General features: G+C 39.5%; 1 protein-coding gene and 1 non-coding gene across 6 annotated transcripts in view; one reads left to right on the top strand and one right to left on the bottom strand.

Annotated features, from left to right (window-relative positions):
- Nucleotides 1–17,111, top strand: part of PLCE1 (phospholipase C epsilon 1) — a 341,927-nt gene that overhangs the window by 166,917 nt on the left and 157,899 nt on the right. The gene's annotated exons all lie outside the window — the stretch shown is intronic.
- On the bottom strand, nt 8,653–8,757 carry LOC135274036 (U6 spliceosomal RNA). The gene has a single exon (XR_010341853.1). It is a non-coding gene; the product is annotated as a U6 spliceosomal RNA (small nuclear RNA).

Here is a 17,111-nt window from a genome sequence, read left to right as displayed (position 1 = left end):
TGGCCCTAGATCAGGGCAAATCTTGGGAGGATAGGGATCCAAGAAAGCAGCTACTCTCAGCTCTTGGCTTCCAGGTTCATTTCTTCCACTCACACCTGGCCCTTATCACTATTCCAAGGTATTTCAGCCACAATCAGTTTTCACCTGGATGAGGGTCTCTCTGGTCTTCCTCCCCAGCTCAGTTGGATCATGCACAGGCAAATAAATTCCTTTTCTCCTTCTCTAGCTCAGCCATGAGAAAGTTGGAATTTTTTTTTTTTTTTTTGAGACACTCCTGTTGCCTAGGCTGGAGTGCAATGGTGTACTCTTGGCCGACCGCAACCTCTGCCTCCCGGTTCAAGCGATTCTCCTGCCTCAGCCTCCCAAGTAGCTGGGATTACAGGCATGCACCACCACTCTCGGCTAATTTTGTATTTTTGATAGAGGCAGGGTTTCTCCATGTTGGTCAGGCTGGTCTCGAACTCCCAACCTCAGGTGAGCCGCCCACCTCGGCCTCCCAAGGTGCTGGGATTACAGGCATGAACCACTGCGCTTGGCCTGGAATTTTTTTAATGTAAAATTTTCCTTTCCAAGGAAAAGAGAGAAAGGATGGAAGGAAGAGAGGGTAGGAAAAGGGAATATATGAAGGAGAAGGAAAGGGGAAAGGAAGGAAAGGATATACAGATACACAGAAACACAGAAACGATATGTTCAGCAAAGTATAGACGTCATACCTCATTTATCAAAAGTGGGTCACAGATCAGCCTTGCCAATGGATTCCACTTGTAGGACGTCCAGTTCTCATTCTCTTCCTTGCTTCTGCCCTGAATGTATGGACTTGGAGAGATTAAACCAGTTGTCTGAGAAGAGTTGGCTGCCATGGCTGCCATGGCTGCCATGTCTATTCCAGAACCTTCTAACCTTTCAGACAGGGCCCCAGGTCTCTAATCCCCTTGACCCTATTCATTCCACTCTACCTTGAGGTCTCATTCTCAGCCCAGAAGGTGGCTTCAAAAGCTTGGTGTGGGCTGGGCGCAGTGGCTCATGCCTGTAATCCTAGCCCTTTGGGAGGCCAAGGCAGGTGGATCACAAGGTCAGGAGATCGAGACCATCCTGGCCAACATGGTGAAACCCTGTCTTTACTAAAATACAAAAAATTAGCCAGACACGGTGGTGCATACATGTAGTCCCAGCTACTTGGGAGGCTGAGGCAGGGGAATCGCATTAACCTGGGAAGTGGAGGTTGCAATGAGCCAAGATCACACTGCTGCACTCCAGCTTGGTGATAGAGGGAGACTCCGTCTCAAAAAAAAAAAAAAAAAGTTTGATGTGGTCAGTTTACCCAGGCTTCTTCAATCAGTCTTTGAGCCTTGACTGATCTAAGCCAATCAAGTTCACAGAAAACTGACTTTTAAACCCAAATGCCATTTCTCAATTTCTGAGAGCTACATGCAGCTCAGTCGCTGCAATAAAAACAACAGCAATAGTAACTGCCTTTTATTGAATCAGGCAGTACATGTCATAAAGTGTTCCAAGTGCTTTACCAGCATCAACCCTCATGCAACTGAAAGTGTGGTCCCAGAACCAGCAGAATCTCAAGCCTCACCTGAGACTTCGAGTCAGAAACTGCATTTTTTTTTTTTAATAAAATTCCCAGGTGAAAACCTGGGTTTTAGTTCTGGCTGTACAACCTTAATCTTTTCTCTTCTGCCTTCTTTGAGTCCCTGGTCTCATTCAGTTTCAAAATCAACTTTAAAATCCCCCAGTCCCCATCCACTGAGAAAATGTTTGAAGATTCTTTTTGGCTCCCAGGGTCTGTATTCAACAATGATAAAACACACTCAGAGTGATCAGAAGGAAGTTCTGGTTGATGATAGTTCCTTTAGAGACAGCAGGGGCTGGGCAGTCGGGTCCCTTCAGGTGAAGGGATTACAGAGTAATTTGATATAATTCACCAGCTTTCTCAAAGTAATACCTTCTTGTATTTTTTATATTTATATCTGTAACTGTAGACAAAAAGGAAATTGCCCTGAAAGAAATAACTGGCCAGTGAGTAATTAGGACTCCAATGGAGTGAATGAGCCACATGTCTTATGTGTATAAATGACCTATTTCCCCCTGTTGCCAACTCTTGTGTGCTTATAAACAAGTAGATGTTAACACACTCCCAGTGTATATGACAACCTACATGGAGGTCATGTGGAAACACGCTGACCTTCCATTATAGCCCTGCCGCTGTGCTGAGTGTTGTATGCATGTGTCCTGTACTTCTCAAAACAACCTGGCGAGGTAGAATTATGATCCCCATTTCAAAATGGGAAAATTGAGACTTAAAGGCTAAGTTAATGCCCCTACAAATTTCAATTATTTAAGATGGAGACTGAGGAAATAGAAGATAGCTGGTAACTTCAGACCTTTGATGTCCAGAACCCCAAATGTGCCTGCCTCAGTCCTCAAACCCAAGGCCCTATGGTTAGGCTTAGTAGGTTCCCTTGTTTTTTAGCAGGCCATTTGAAGACGATGTAGGGACTTAGTGATCCCAATCCATTTTCAGCCTCAGAGGTGCACCAAAATATTTGTTCCAGCCACATAGGACACCTGTGAGGAGTGTAGAGAAATTGATTTCCGCTATCTCATCTGGGAAGAGTAGAGGGAAATTGATAATCTGCTGTATCATCTCCTGTCTTCAGTGGTGTTTTGTAGTCCTTGTAGCTGGGAGTTCACAGGAGGTTGACCAGACAGCCTGCTGTTTGGAGTGATTAATTAGAGAGTTAAGCATCTAGGGAGTATCTAAGCAAGGATCTGACTTGAGTACATCCCACTGCAGGGCCCATGCTTCTGAGCATTCTCCTTTATATGATATGGAGCCCTGAGGAGACCTCTGGTTGGAGGAAGCATCTGCAGTGAATGGAGGTGCCCAGAACTCTGAGGCCTGCAGCCCTGATTTGTAGTGAGAGCTGGCAGCAGTCCATGGGAGTTCATAGATACCAGGTTCTGGCAGTCTGAGCTGTCCATGGCAGGCTGTGAGGGCCAACACCTCCTTTGTCTATACTGCTCAGGCTCTCCAGAGAGAGGCCAACAACTATTCTTCCATGTCCTATAACTGTTTTATACCAAATCAGAAAGAAACTGACCTCAGGAAGGAAATGTGAGGTCTCTCCCAGACCTGTATAACTCATGTGCATTTTCTTTACACGTCTCACTGGGCTGGCCTCCATCCTCCCACCTCCCACTGCCATCATGGACATCATCTCTCACAAAGCCAAACAGCCTATTTAATCCCCTAGACTTTGGCCTAAAGTGGGTTCCATAAGGACTCTCCTTGGTCTTTCACAGTATAGGACAATCAGGAGCTTGTTGCAAATAATCACTTGGGTGGAAGTCAAGGGAAAGCAATGGGAATATACATGAAGGGACCAATTATCAAGACAACTGGTGGGCAAATGGACACAAACTTAGCTCAAGACATGGAAGAATAACAAATGCCTCCAAGATTTTGGACCTGGGGAAATGAAGGTTGTGCTATAAAAAGAACATGAAAAGTTAGATCCAGTTTGGATATCTCGACTTTGAGATGCTGGGACATTCAAGTAGGCTGCCAGCTGAAGCATTAGGATTTTATTGGGGCTAGAGGTCAAAACCGGAGTCACACATTTATAAGCCCATCTGTTCAACTGTGATGGTTGCAGCTTTAGGTGAGCTTTCTTAGGAGAGAGGGGTATGCAAAGGACTGAGAACTGTAAGTTCAGGCCAAAAGGCTGCAAGAGGGCCAGAAATGAGCACCATAGCTAGAGAGTTAAGAAGAAAGCCACAATAATGTAGTGTCCTGAGCCAAGACTCAAAGAAGGTCCATGGGCTTAAAGTTGTAGTTTCCCAAGCCCCCTCCACAAAACCAACTCTGTGGCAATTTTAATGCACCTCGTCATAATGTCCCAAAACGGATCTCTAGACACTTTGGCATAGTCCCTTTTTTTCCTATTAGAAGTGGGTTTGATTGGCTAGCCATATGAAGAATGGAACTGGACCCCTTACCTCTCACCATATACAAAAATTAACTCAAGATGGATTAAAAACTTAAATGTGAAACCTCAAACTATAAAAGTCCTAGAAGAAAACCTAGGAAAAACCCTCTGGATGTTGGCCTAGGCAAAAAATTTATGACTAAGTCCTCAAAAGCAAATGCAACAAAACAAAAATAGACAAATTGGACTTAAATAAACTAAAGAGCTTCTGCACAGCTAAAGTAACAATCAACAGAGTAAACAGACAATCTACAGAATGGGAGAAAATACTTGCAAGCTATGCATCTGACAAAGGACTAATATCCAGAATCTATAAGGAGCTTAAACAAATCAATGAGAAAAAACTGAGTAAAGAACATGAACAGACACTTCTCTAAAGAAGACATAGGAGAGGCCCACAAACATGTGAAAGAATGCTCAACATCACTATTCATCAGAGAAATGCAAATTAAAACCACAATGAGGCACCATCTCACACCAGTCAGAATGGCTATTATTGGAAAGTCAAAAAAATAACATGTAGCAAGAACGCAGAGAAAAAGGAATACTTATACACTGTTGGTGGGAATGTAAATTAGTTCAACCCCTATGAAAAACCATGTGGCAATTTCTCAAAGAACTGAAAATAAAATCACCATTGGATTCAGCAAACCCACTACTAGATACCTACTTAAGGAAAAGAAATTGTTTTATCTAAGACTCTTGCACTCATAAGTTTATTGCAGCACTATTCACAATAGCAAAGACATGGAATCAACCTAAGTGTCCATCAGCAGTTGATTGGATAAAGAAAATGTGATACCCATACACCATAGAATATATGCAGCCATAAAAACAAACAAAATCATGTCCTTTGCAGCCACATGGAGGCAGCTGGAGGCCATTATCATAAGTGAACTAAATTAGAAACAGAAAACAAATATTGCATGTTCTAACTTATAAGCAGAAGCTAAACAATGGGTATACATGGTCATAAAGATGGCAACAATGAATGGGGAACTCCAAAAGGTAGGAGGGAGTAAGGGGGCAAGGGTTGAAAAGCTACCTATTGGGTACTATGCTCACTATTTGGGTGATGGATTCACTGGAAGCTTAAACACCAGCCTTACACAATACACCCATGTAACAAACATGCACATGTACCTCCTGAATCTATAATTTAAAAGAAAAAATTTAAAAGTCATTATGATGTCAAAAAAACAAAAATATATTAAAAATAAAACTAAAGTGGGTTTGACTTTGTCAATAAAGATTTTCTACTTAAATCATCAAACATAGCTAAAAAATTATTAAATGCATAAATATAAAACAGTTCCTTTACAACCTTGTTTATTGCTAGATTAAATATATTGCATAGGTGGAATCCACATTAGCACTCATTGAATCCACTCAATGAGTGCTAAATCTGTAATACCATTTGGCCAACAAGTGGAACACTGCAAATCTATGACCTTCTAGGTTTTGGTCCCATTTCAGTTGAAAAGGGGAAATAAACAATTATGAGTTCCCTCATAAATTAAACTCTTTTAAACTAAAACCAAATTACAACAAATGGTTAAAAGCCTGGGCTTTGGAGTCCCCTGCCTGTGATTCAGAATTTGGGCTTCACTAGTTAACTACCTTTGAATATTTGGACAAATTACTTAACATCTCTGAGATTCCTCATCTATAAAATGGAGTACTAATTGCACATCAGCCACAGAGTTGCTGATAGAACTAAACAAGATACTTAGATAAAATTTTTCAAGTAATGTGCTTAGATAGCTAAGCAGCACATTCTGTAAATGTTAGCAAGTAATTTCATCAGTACCATTATTACTGCTGCCTTTTATAGGGGAAAAAGTTGCAAGTCCATATGTGTTTTTCTCATTACGTTAAGTGACTTTGACCTACCCAAAGGGTACAGGTTATTTCTGCAACAGTATGTTCAAAATCAGAAATCGCATGCACTGGTTTTAAGTAGTAGAACTATTTTAATTGAAACTCGTATCGTCAAAGGTTGAAAATGTGATTTTAATAACAAACAACAATAAAACTTGCATGTTCAACATTACTTTTAAAATATATATATATTTCTTTTTTTAAAAGATACATAATTTTTAAAAATACCAGATTGTTTATGATTTGAAGTCATGGTTACAGTCATGTTGCAGTTTACCATCTGTTCTTGTCCAAAATACAGGTCCAAGTTAGAGCCAGAATTGCAAATAGACAGAAAATGTCTGTGGTCCTGTACAAAGCTTTTCTCAGTTAGACTATACTTAAACATGTAATATATTCAAGTAAAAATTAATGTAGAGTTAAACATGAAAATCAATCAATGTATCATATTAATAGAACAATGGACCAAAAACCTCACGACCTTCTCAGTAGACTTGAAAAAGCATTTCACAAAATCCAACATCCTTTTATGAAAAAAATACTCAACAAAATAGAAATAGAAAGGAACTTCCCCAACCTGATAAAGTGCATCTATGCAAACCCACAGCTAACATCACACCTACTGGTGAAAGACTAAAAACTTTCCACTTAAGATCAAGAACCAAACAAAGATGTACTGTCAGTTCTAGCCAGAGCAATTAGGCAAGAAAAATAAATAAAAGGTATCCAGATAGGAAAAGAAGAGATAAAACCATTTCTATTATCAGATGATGTACTCATATCTAGAAAATCCTAAGGAATCCACTAAAACACTATTAGAATTAATAGATGAGTTCAGCAAGGTTGTAGTGTACAAGATCTGTTGTATTTCTATAACCAACCATTAACAATCCAAAAATGAAATCAATAAAAAATTCCATTTATAGTAGTATGAAAATGAAGCAAATGCTTAGGAATAAATTTAACAACATGCAAGACTTATGTATTGAAAACTACAAAATATTGTTGAAATTGTTAAAGACCTAAACGAATGGAAAGACATCCTGTATTCATGAAATGGAAGACTTAGCATTGTTCAAATGGCAATATTTTTGCAAAGCAATCAGTAGATTAAGTACAATCTCTATAGAATTCAAGCTGTCTTTTTTTTTTTTTGCAGAAATTAATAGGGAACCCAGAATAGCCAAAATAATTTTTTAAAAGATTTCTGATTTCAAAACTTACTACAGAGCTATAGTAACCAAAATGTTGTGATACAGGCATGAAGACAGACATAAAGACCAATGGGATAGAATACAGAGCCCCAAAATAAACCCTCACATATATGATCAAATAATTTTCAACAAGGATGCCAAGGCAATGGGGAAGCAACAGTGTTGGAGAAACTGGATATTCACAAGCCAAAGAATGAAGTTGGACCCTTACCTTGCACCATGTATAAAAGCTAACTCAAAATGGATCAAAGACCTACACAGAAGACCTAAAACTCTAAAACTCATAGAAAATGTAGAGGAAAAGCTTCACATCACTGGGTCTGGCAATGATTTCTTGGATATGATACCAAAGGTACAGGCAAGAAAAAAAAAGATAAATTGGAATTAAACACTTTTTTGCATCAAAGGACACTATCAATAGAGTAAAAAGGCAACCTATAGAATAGGAGAAAATATTTGCAAATCACATATATAATAAGAGATTAATAACCAGAATATATAGAGAACTAAAATTCAACAACAGAAAACCCAACAACACAATTCAAAAATGGCATTTCTCTAAAGAAAACATACAAATGGCCAGTAAGCACATGAAAAGATGCTCAACATCATTAGGAATATTCACATCAAAACCATAAGGTGCAGGATGGGCATGGTGACTCATGCCTGTAATCCCAACACTTTGGGAGGCCAAGGTGGGAAGATTGCTTGAGGCCAGGAGTTCAAGCCCAGCCTAGTCAACGTCGCAAGACTCCTGTCTCTATTTTAAATATATATATACATATATATATGTATATATATATATAAAACTATAAGGTACCACTTCACCCACTAAGACTGATAATTGGGAAAAAAAAAAAAGAAAGAAAGAAGGAAGGAAAACTAGTGTTGACAAGGATGTGGGAAATTGAAGCCCTAAGCATTGCTGGTAGGAACTTAAATTGGTACAACCCCTGTAGGAAACAACTGGAACGTCCTCCAAACGCTAAACCTTGGAGTTACCATATGAGTCAACAATCCACCACTAGGTATATACCCAAGAGAAGTGAAAACATACATTCAAACAAAAATTATTTTTGGATTAAAAAAAATTTTATCCAAATACTCATAATGGCATCATTCATAAGAGCCAAAAAATGTAAACAAACCAGATGTCCATTAACTGATGAATAAACAAAATGTGGTATACACATACAATGGAATATTATTCAGTTGTAAAAAAAGAAATGAAATATCCATTCATGTTACAACACTGATAAACCTTGAAATCATTATGCTAAGTGAAAGAAGCCAGAGAGAAAAGTCCATATATTCTATGATCCCATTATATGAAATGTCCAGCATGGGCAAATCCCTTAGGGACAGAGGTAGACTCACAGTTATCAGAGCCTATGTGAGAGGGACTGGGGGAGTGGAGTGATGGCCACCATGTACAGGGTTACATGTTTGGGAGGTGATGTACATGTTCTAAAATTGATTATGGTGATGGTTACATAACTCTGTAAATATACTAAAACCACTGAGTTGTATGCTTTATTTTTTGTTCTTGTTTTTTTAAAAATACAGAATGCTTCACAAATTTATATGTCATCCTTGCACAGGGGCCATGCTAATCTTCTCTGTATTATTCCAATGTTAGTATATATGCAGCTAAAGTGAACACAAATTGTATACTTTATACATTTTAGAAAGTTTAAAAAAATGAGACAGGGTCTCATTCTGTCGCCCAGGCTGGAGTACAGTGGCACAATCATAGCTCACTGCAGCCTCAAACTCCTGGGCTCAGGTGATTCTTCAACCTCAGCCTCTCAAAATGCTGGGATTATGCATGTGAGCTACTGTGCCCAGCCTAGAAAATAAATGTTATGGATTGTGAATTATATCTCAGTTTAAAAAAGGAATGGCCATAAATAGCTCAGCAATGTTTTAGCATGAAAGAATTTAACTCTGAGACTGTTCTGATATCTTGATGGGGTGTGATGATAGTGCCAAACTGGAAGGGATGTGAATATTAACAGAAAAAAACTGTTTCCTCTACACTCACAACACTTCTGACATCAAATGTGTGAGGTTTTTCCATACCAACAATCTATTCTCCATCTCTCCTGATACCAACTGGGTGTCTTATAACACAGTTCTGACATTTTCTATCCGGAGCTAGCATCAGACACCAGGGCTTAGTGCCACAGGACTGCTCCCACTTCAGACACCAATCACAAGTCCTGGGCTTTTGGTATTTCTGATCAAATTGCCTACAAACTGGGGGTCCTCATGACTCTCTTCTGAGGTTCAATCATTTGCTCTGATGGGCTCACAAAACTCAGGGAAACACTTTACTTACTTACCGGTTATGATAAAGGATGCAAATGAACAGCCTATGAACCTCTATGAAGAGGTGCATAGAGCAACATGTGGGAAAGGAAGTCCTGAGGTTCCATACCCTCTCTGGTGACCACCTTCCCAGCACCTCCTTGTGTTCATCCACCCAGAAGTTCTGTGTACCCCATAGTTTAGGAATTTTTATTGAGTCTTCATCACCTCAGCATGATTAATTAACTCAGTCTTCAGTTCCTTTCCCATCCCCAGAGGATGGTGGGTAGGGCTTAAAGTTCCAAGCTTGTAATCATGGCTTGGTCTGTCTGGTGCCCAGCCCTCATCTTGAAGCTATCCAGGAGGCCACCAAGAGTTACCTCATTAGAACAAAAGACACTCCTATCACCCAGGAAACCCCAAGGGATTTAGGACCAAATATTAGAAAAAAGGATGCTTCTAGAGTTTTAGGAGTCCTATGTCAGGAACTGGGAGCAGAAACCAAATATATATTTATATTTTATTTATTTTTATTATGTCACACATATTCTTTTCATAGAGGGAAGAGTTGCAGAGTTAAGAACAGCCTTTTTTGGTGTTTTGGGGGGTCAGGATCTCTGTGAAATTGGGGGATTCATTAGTACAGTTTGTGGCAAGATAATTCAGACATTTCTTTTTATATGAGTAAGTGAGGTACACTTGGAATCTTAAAAACTATTTTATTTTTATTATGGTGGGCACCACACCAAAGGGTGCAAGTTGCAGGTTATAAAAACAAAGTAAAATTTTCCATAGCCTGAAATGGTTGGAAATATGACTGAGTCTCCGTATTGAGCTTCTAAGATGAAAGGCCTCAGAATTCTTCCTCTTGCAAATGTTGAATTCATCATGATGATAAGATGGCTGACTATTGAGGGTTGAATGTGTAGTAAACATTTACATGCATTTCCTTGTTTTAATTTCCCCACCATCACTGTGACATAGTTGTTTAGAACTTACCCAAGGTCATGAAGCAAGTCAGCAACTGAGCTGGGCTTGTGAGTCCCAAGACCCCACTCTACGTCTACTCCAGGGGAGCTGCCCCCGGGAGCTCACAGCACTTGAGATCCTAACCACACCAGTAAGAGAGGTAGTGGAGTATGGAAGCAGTGCCCTGGACTGGGAGTCAGAGTCCCTGAGTCCTGGTCCACTTTCGCCACTAATCAGCTCTGTGACCTTGGGCAAGAAGCTTGACCTCTCAGAGGCATGGTTTTCTGATGTGTAAAGTATGATAAATTTATCACAGCTATCCCTGTAGTTCCTTACAACCCAGGTATTCAGCCTGAGTCCTGCCTCATTCACCCTCTGATTGTCATTTGTATATTGAGACTAGAAGGAAGAAAACCTTTGAGTCAGTGTAGGCTGGTGATTTCAAGATGCTGGACTTTGGTGTCGGACCAATGTGGCACTGGTTCTATCACTTATCTCAGTGTGATGTTGAGCAAGTTCTTTAATTGTGTCCCCATCTGCTAATGGGAATAATAACAGTGTTGGGTGCTGTGCTGTCTACATAGTGTTGTTGTGAGGATTGAGGGACATCTCAGTAGAGAGCTTTAATACAATTCCTGGCACACTGTAAGTACTGAGCTGTTATACTTTTATAAATTAAATAATATTATAATTCATTTATGATGATGATTGTTGATTGTTATAGAACAGAGACACAGAATCCCTTCAGAGTAATTAATATAGTTTAAATAGCTCAGCCAGGTCAGACTTTGGAGCTCAGATTGCCTGCTTGGGTTGAGTTCTGGAACCAGTCCATATGTAGAAAGTCAGCCATACCTCAGGACTATGCTGCTGGGTAAGAGGGTATCAGATGTCACCAAAAACACTCGAGTTCCCTTCTTGTAAATTTTGAGTCAGTAATGCCATCTTCCCCAAATGAGACAATACGCTATTACAACTTACCATATCAATTTTGACTCAATTATTCTTTTTTGCCCAATGTAATCAGAAATAGATGAGTGATCAGTGACAGATACTGATAAAACAGTTAGTTAATGTGCTATAAAAAGAACAGATGAGAAAATGCTGCTCCCTAGAAATTTCCCAGTGCAGATAGGGAATTTTTCTCTCTTTCAATGTTATTTAGCATAATAAGCACAGATAAAGATAGATTTACAAGATTGTTTATCACAGTGTTATTATAATGGTAAAACGTTTAATATAAAGAGCCATTGAAAATCTAATATTACAAGAATAGTCTGAGAGTTGAGGGAAAAGTGCACTATGGAGTTTTTTTATGTTAGAAAAAAATGTGTTCTCTGATTCTAATTTTGTGAATATTGTGTGTATTTATAGAAAGATATGAAATGTAACAACAAAAATATTAGCAGAGACTACCTCTGGGTATGAGATTATTATTTTAAATTTTCTTGTTTATACTTCTTTATATTGTCTATGCTTTTTGCAGTGAGTACATTTCTTTGGAGCTGGGGCAAATGTTGTTTTTTATTAGTGGGAATTCTGTCAAATTTCTTCTTTTTGTTCTAAGGCTCTTCTGTCTGGTAGATTGTTTCATCTGAATATGTCTTAACTCTCAGTCTGGATATATTGGATTTTTTTTTCTCCTTTAAGTACTGACTTAGAGGTAATATGCTTCATTGATTTTATGAGCTCATCTTTTGCATGTAATGTTCAGGACAAGTCAGACACATCTGTTGCAAGATTGATTTTGTTACTTTGAAAACCAATAACAGATAATAAGATAAAGTCACCAATTAACTAACCTTTTTCTAAACCCATCACTTCTCTGTTGAAAGCAATTTTCAGCTCTGCCTGAGATTTAGTGTATTTAAATCAGCTCTGAATCTTCTATAAGAAGAAATCAATGTTCTTCTCTCTGTGTCTTATTTTCTATAATTAGAATTGCATCACTGAAGAGCTATTAAATGTGCAATTGAGAATCTAATACTTTAAAAAGTCTACAAAATTAATTCAAATAAAAGGAAAATGGATAGAGTAGATACAATAAGTTTTTCCAACTTTCTTCTTTAATTGTAACTTTAAGTAACTTAAAAAAAAAACAATATTACTGTATTTATTGAAAAAAAATCTGAACAGGCCAAAAGCTGAACCAGTTTTTTGAGCATGAGAAGATTGACATTTTGTTGCATTTGAACTTTTGGGATATCATTTTGGTCTTTTTTTTTCTTCTTCTTTTGAGATGGAGTATTGCTCTGTCACCCAGGCTGGAATGCAGTGGTTCCATCTTGGCTCACTGCAACCTCCGCCTCCTGGGTTCAAGCGATTCTCATGCCTCAGCCTCCCAAATAGCTGGGATTACATGTATGCACCATACCTCACTACTTTTTGTATTTTTAGTAGAGACACAATTTCATCATGTTGGCTGTGGTGAGATCGTGTCTCAATTGTAGCCATTAATTGGGCTCAAACTCCTGATGTCAGAGGAGCCACCATCCTCAGCCTCGCAAAGTGCTGGGATTACAGGCATGAGCCACCATGCCTGGCCCATTTTGATCTATTTTTAAAAGTACTGTTTTATGTGCATTACAAAAAAGTTGAGCTAAACAGAACTGTGTAAGATAAACACTATTATTTGGTGTGCACTGGACAGATATGCAACATATACCTACATTTATAAAATTATTTTCCCCTCAATAGGATAATATTCCACTGTTCCCAATTTGCTTTTTTGTCCTAATTTTTTTGTGAAATAAATTCAATTTCAGTACATACACATTTACCTCACTAGATCTATATTTTTGCATTTCTGTTGGATAATATCCTAGAAGTGGGTTTTCTAGTTCAAAGGATATGCATGCTTAAAATTTTGTTTTGCCTTTCAAGAAATCTGGTGCCCATTTCACCACCCCTCACAGGGAATGAAAGATAAAGTTTCTGAAACAAAGGCACATGGAGATTCTCCCAGGTTTTGATAGGATATTATTTAAAGTCATCATCAGAAGTTTGCTCAGCTGGCTTGGGGAGGAGATGTCTTCTAAAGTCAGAATCCTGTAAGGTATTCATGTCTAACTCTTTAACTCCATTCTTTACCCAGAAGTGTGTGTGTGTGTGTGTGTGTGTGTGTGTGTGTGTGTGTGTGTATGTGTGTTGAGAGAAATGTGCCTCCTCTGCAGAGGATCCCTCAAAATGCTGAGTGTAACAGAGGGTAGATTTTTGGAATCAAAGCTGAATTTACATTTCAGCCCTGTCTGTCAGTAGCAGGATGTCTTTAAGCAAGTGTTTAACGTTTCTGACCTGTGTTTTATCATCTCTAGCAAGAGGATGATCACACCATCCTTGCTATAGATGATTATCTATAGCAAGAGGATGATCATAGGGTTCTCTGTGAGAATTAAATGCATTACTGAACACAAAGAGCTAATAAATGGTGAGAACTAAGAGCTCAATTAATGGCTACCATTGAAACACGAGAAAGAGTGATGATGATCACATCAAGAGCACCTTAGAGGGTAAAGTTTTGCCCACTTTTCCAGAAAAACTTGAGACAATCACCAACAGTCTAGTTAAGATATGCTTTGTAGGCCAGGCACAGTGGCTCATGCCTATAATCCTAGTACTTTGGAAGGTCGAGGCAGGTACATCACCTGAAGTCAGGAGTTCGAGACCAGCCTGTCCAACATGGCGAAACCCTGTCTCTACTAAAAATCCAAAAACTAGCTGGGCATGGTGGCATGCCCCTGTAATCCCAGCTGCTTGAGAGGCTGAGGCTGGAGAATTGCTTGAACCCAGGAGGCGGAGGTTGCAGTGAGCCGAGATTGCGCCACTGCACTCCAGTCCGGGTGACAGAACAAGACTCCGTCTCAAAAAGAAAAAAAAAAAAAGAAGATATGCTGTGTAACGCTACACTTTCCCCACCCACATCCTGGAACCCTCTTTTGTTTTCACCATAACAATTTTATCACCTTCTCATGTGCATCATTAGTCACTTACTGTGCTTATTGTTTATCTCCTTTCCTAGGGTGTTCCATATGAGCAAGAATCTGTTGTTGTTCACTAAACCCCAACATCAGGGTAGCTGAAAACAAAGCCTGACACATGGTAGGCACTCAATAAATTAATGAATGAATTTCTGCTTAACATATCTTAAACCCATTCAGATGTATTGGCAGCTAATATGCCAGCCCTTCAGCACTGAGCATGCCCAAAATAACCCAGGCTCAACTTGAAATAACACAGAGTACTGGGCCAGGAGCCAGAACCTTCAGGTTCTCTCTTTGCTTTTGCCAGTTCTAGGGCTGACCACTCACAGGCTGGATTCTTGTGCAAATCATGTAACCTGACCACTCACAGGCTGGATTCTGGGCAAATCATGTAACAACTTAACTCAAGTTTCATAAAAAAAAAAACTAAGATTAGCAATGCCTACCTGTCATGACTCCCTTATATTACACAGGGATTCTGTGACAGTATCTTGTAAACTCTGGATTTTCATCTGAGGCACTGCGAGAAAAAAAAAATGCTTTTACTTTTCATAGGGGCCAAAAAAGCAAAAAAATAAAGAAAGAAAGAAATGGGAAATGGCAGGTTTTGCTGGACTCTAGCCCAAGCCCAAGGCTCTTGGGTGGGATCAGGATCTGAAAAAGCATTTTTAAAAACTACTAACCCTGGGGGAAGGAGTTCCCCAAAGTCACTGTACCCCAAGGCATTAGGTGAAAAATACTCATCAAATTTAGAGGCTTATCTCTTGGCCCTACCTAGTATTTCTGGACTATGCAATTTACGGGTAGCTTCTGGGAATGGCAGCTTGTCATTGAGGTCAGAGGCTGGCTATCACCTGGAAGAACAGGGAGGAGAGGGGAGGGGAAGGGAAGAGTGCTCTGTGTGGTGGCAAGAGGGCTCTATAGAGATGCTCCAGCTTCTCAGAGCAGCATCCCTCAAGCAAAGACTTGGCCTGAGATTCCCCTTTCTCAAGGTGGGGTGATGTCTAGGTTGACCTGGAGACCCAAATGTTTAGGATGTATATGTGTTTTGATCCTCCCATCACCCCCATCTGCCTTTGTTTCTTTATGAGCCACACCTGTTCTCTCGTGCCTTCTGGAAAATAAAGCTTCCTTTCTGGTTTTCTACAGTGATGTTTTATCTCTCTTAATATAGACTTCAGCCATGGGAAAAATTTACAAATTCTTAAATAATCCATAATCTCTCCCCTGCTTCTGTCTTTACATAGGATTCCAGCCACGTAGTGAACTCAGCCTCCTTAGAACCACTAACCTCACAAACTCCTTATGCTCCATTTCCCCCATTGAGAATCTCTGAGTATGATGAGAAACATTCTGAAGAGACTGCAATCCCATGTAAATGATATAGAGACAGACAACAAGGTTGAGGAGGGATACTATGTGCTGTGAAACTATATTCCCCTTGTGGGAATTATTAATAGCTTAGAGAAATCCTGCAGTTAAAAAAAAAGCCTGTTTAACTTTGTTTAACCCAGTAGTTCCCTAAATTATTAACTAAGAAACCGTGCTGTGCATAAATTCAGTGTAACACACTTTGAAAAATACTGATTTAAAGCATGGGAACATTCGTGTGAACTCATGGGAAGGAAAGGAGAGTGGACTTCTGAGTTTCTGTGTGCTACGTTATCACATAGTTATAGGGGTTGAAGTGATGGTTCCAGGCTGACCAAGGAAGAAACTGTTTACCCTCTTGGTCAAATCCTTATCTTTGGAGTTTGAAGAGGTTATTATATCAGATCACTACAAGCAAACTAGCACAGTAATTGATTTATTCTAAATTAAATCACTTGAGATGCATCTATAAACCAGAATGCCAATGTGGCAATATCCTGAGTGATCAGGAACATGCTCTGGAGTCAAATAGATCCTGCTCAAATCCCAGCTCTCTGACTTACTGCTTGTATGACCTTATGTGAGCCTTAGCTCTCTCTCTTTTTTTTTTTTTTTTTGAGACAGAGTTTTGCTCTTATTGCCCAGCCTGGAGTACAAAGGCACATTCTCGGCTCACTGCAGCCTCCCCCTCTCAGATTCAAGTGATTCTCCTGCCTCAGCCTCCCGAATAGCTGGGATTACAGGCATTCGCCACCACACCCAGATAATTTTTTGTATTTTTAGTAGATACAGGATTTCACCATGTTGGCCAGGATGGTCTCAATCTCTTGACCTCGTGATCCACTCTGCTCGGCCTCCCAATGTGCTGGGATTACAGGTGTGAGCCTCAGCGCCCGGCCCTTAGCTCTCTTATGAATAAAATATGGACAATAATACTATCTACATCCTGAATTAATCTATATAAAGCACTTAGAACAGGAAACTTTCATTTGAGCAGAGAATCAGAATGTGAAGTTACTATGTCTGGTGGTAAATATTTCTAGGCTGTGACAGTATCTAAAGATATAGCCTTCAATATGTTTTGGCTCTTGTCCCCACCCAAATCGCATCTCAAATTATAATCCCCACTTATCAGAAGATGAGCCTGGTGAAAGATGATTACCTCATGGGGGCAGATTTTTCCCTTGCAGTATGGTTTGGCTCTTGTGTCCACCCAAATCTCATCTCAAATTATAATCCCCACTTGTCAGAAGATGGCTCTGGTGGGAGATGATTGGATCATGGGGGCAGATTTCTCCCTTGCTATTCTTGTGATAGTGAGTCAGTTCTCATGAGAGGTTTTAAAGTGTGGCACTTCCCCCCACTGTCTCTTTCTCTCTCTCTCT

The sequence above is a fragment of the Aotus nancymaae genome, unplaced genomic scaffold, assembly GCF_030222135.1.
Source record: "Aotus nancymaae isolate 86718 unplaced genomic scaffold, 86718_ANA_hifiasm-v0.15.2.pri h1tg000010l, whole genome shotgun sequence".
Classification (NCBI taxonomy): domain Eukaryota; kingdom Metazoa; phylum Chordata; class Mammalia; order Primates; family Aotidae; genus Aotus; species Aotus nancymaae.
This window is presented reverse-complemented; position numbering and strand designations above follow the sequence as displayed.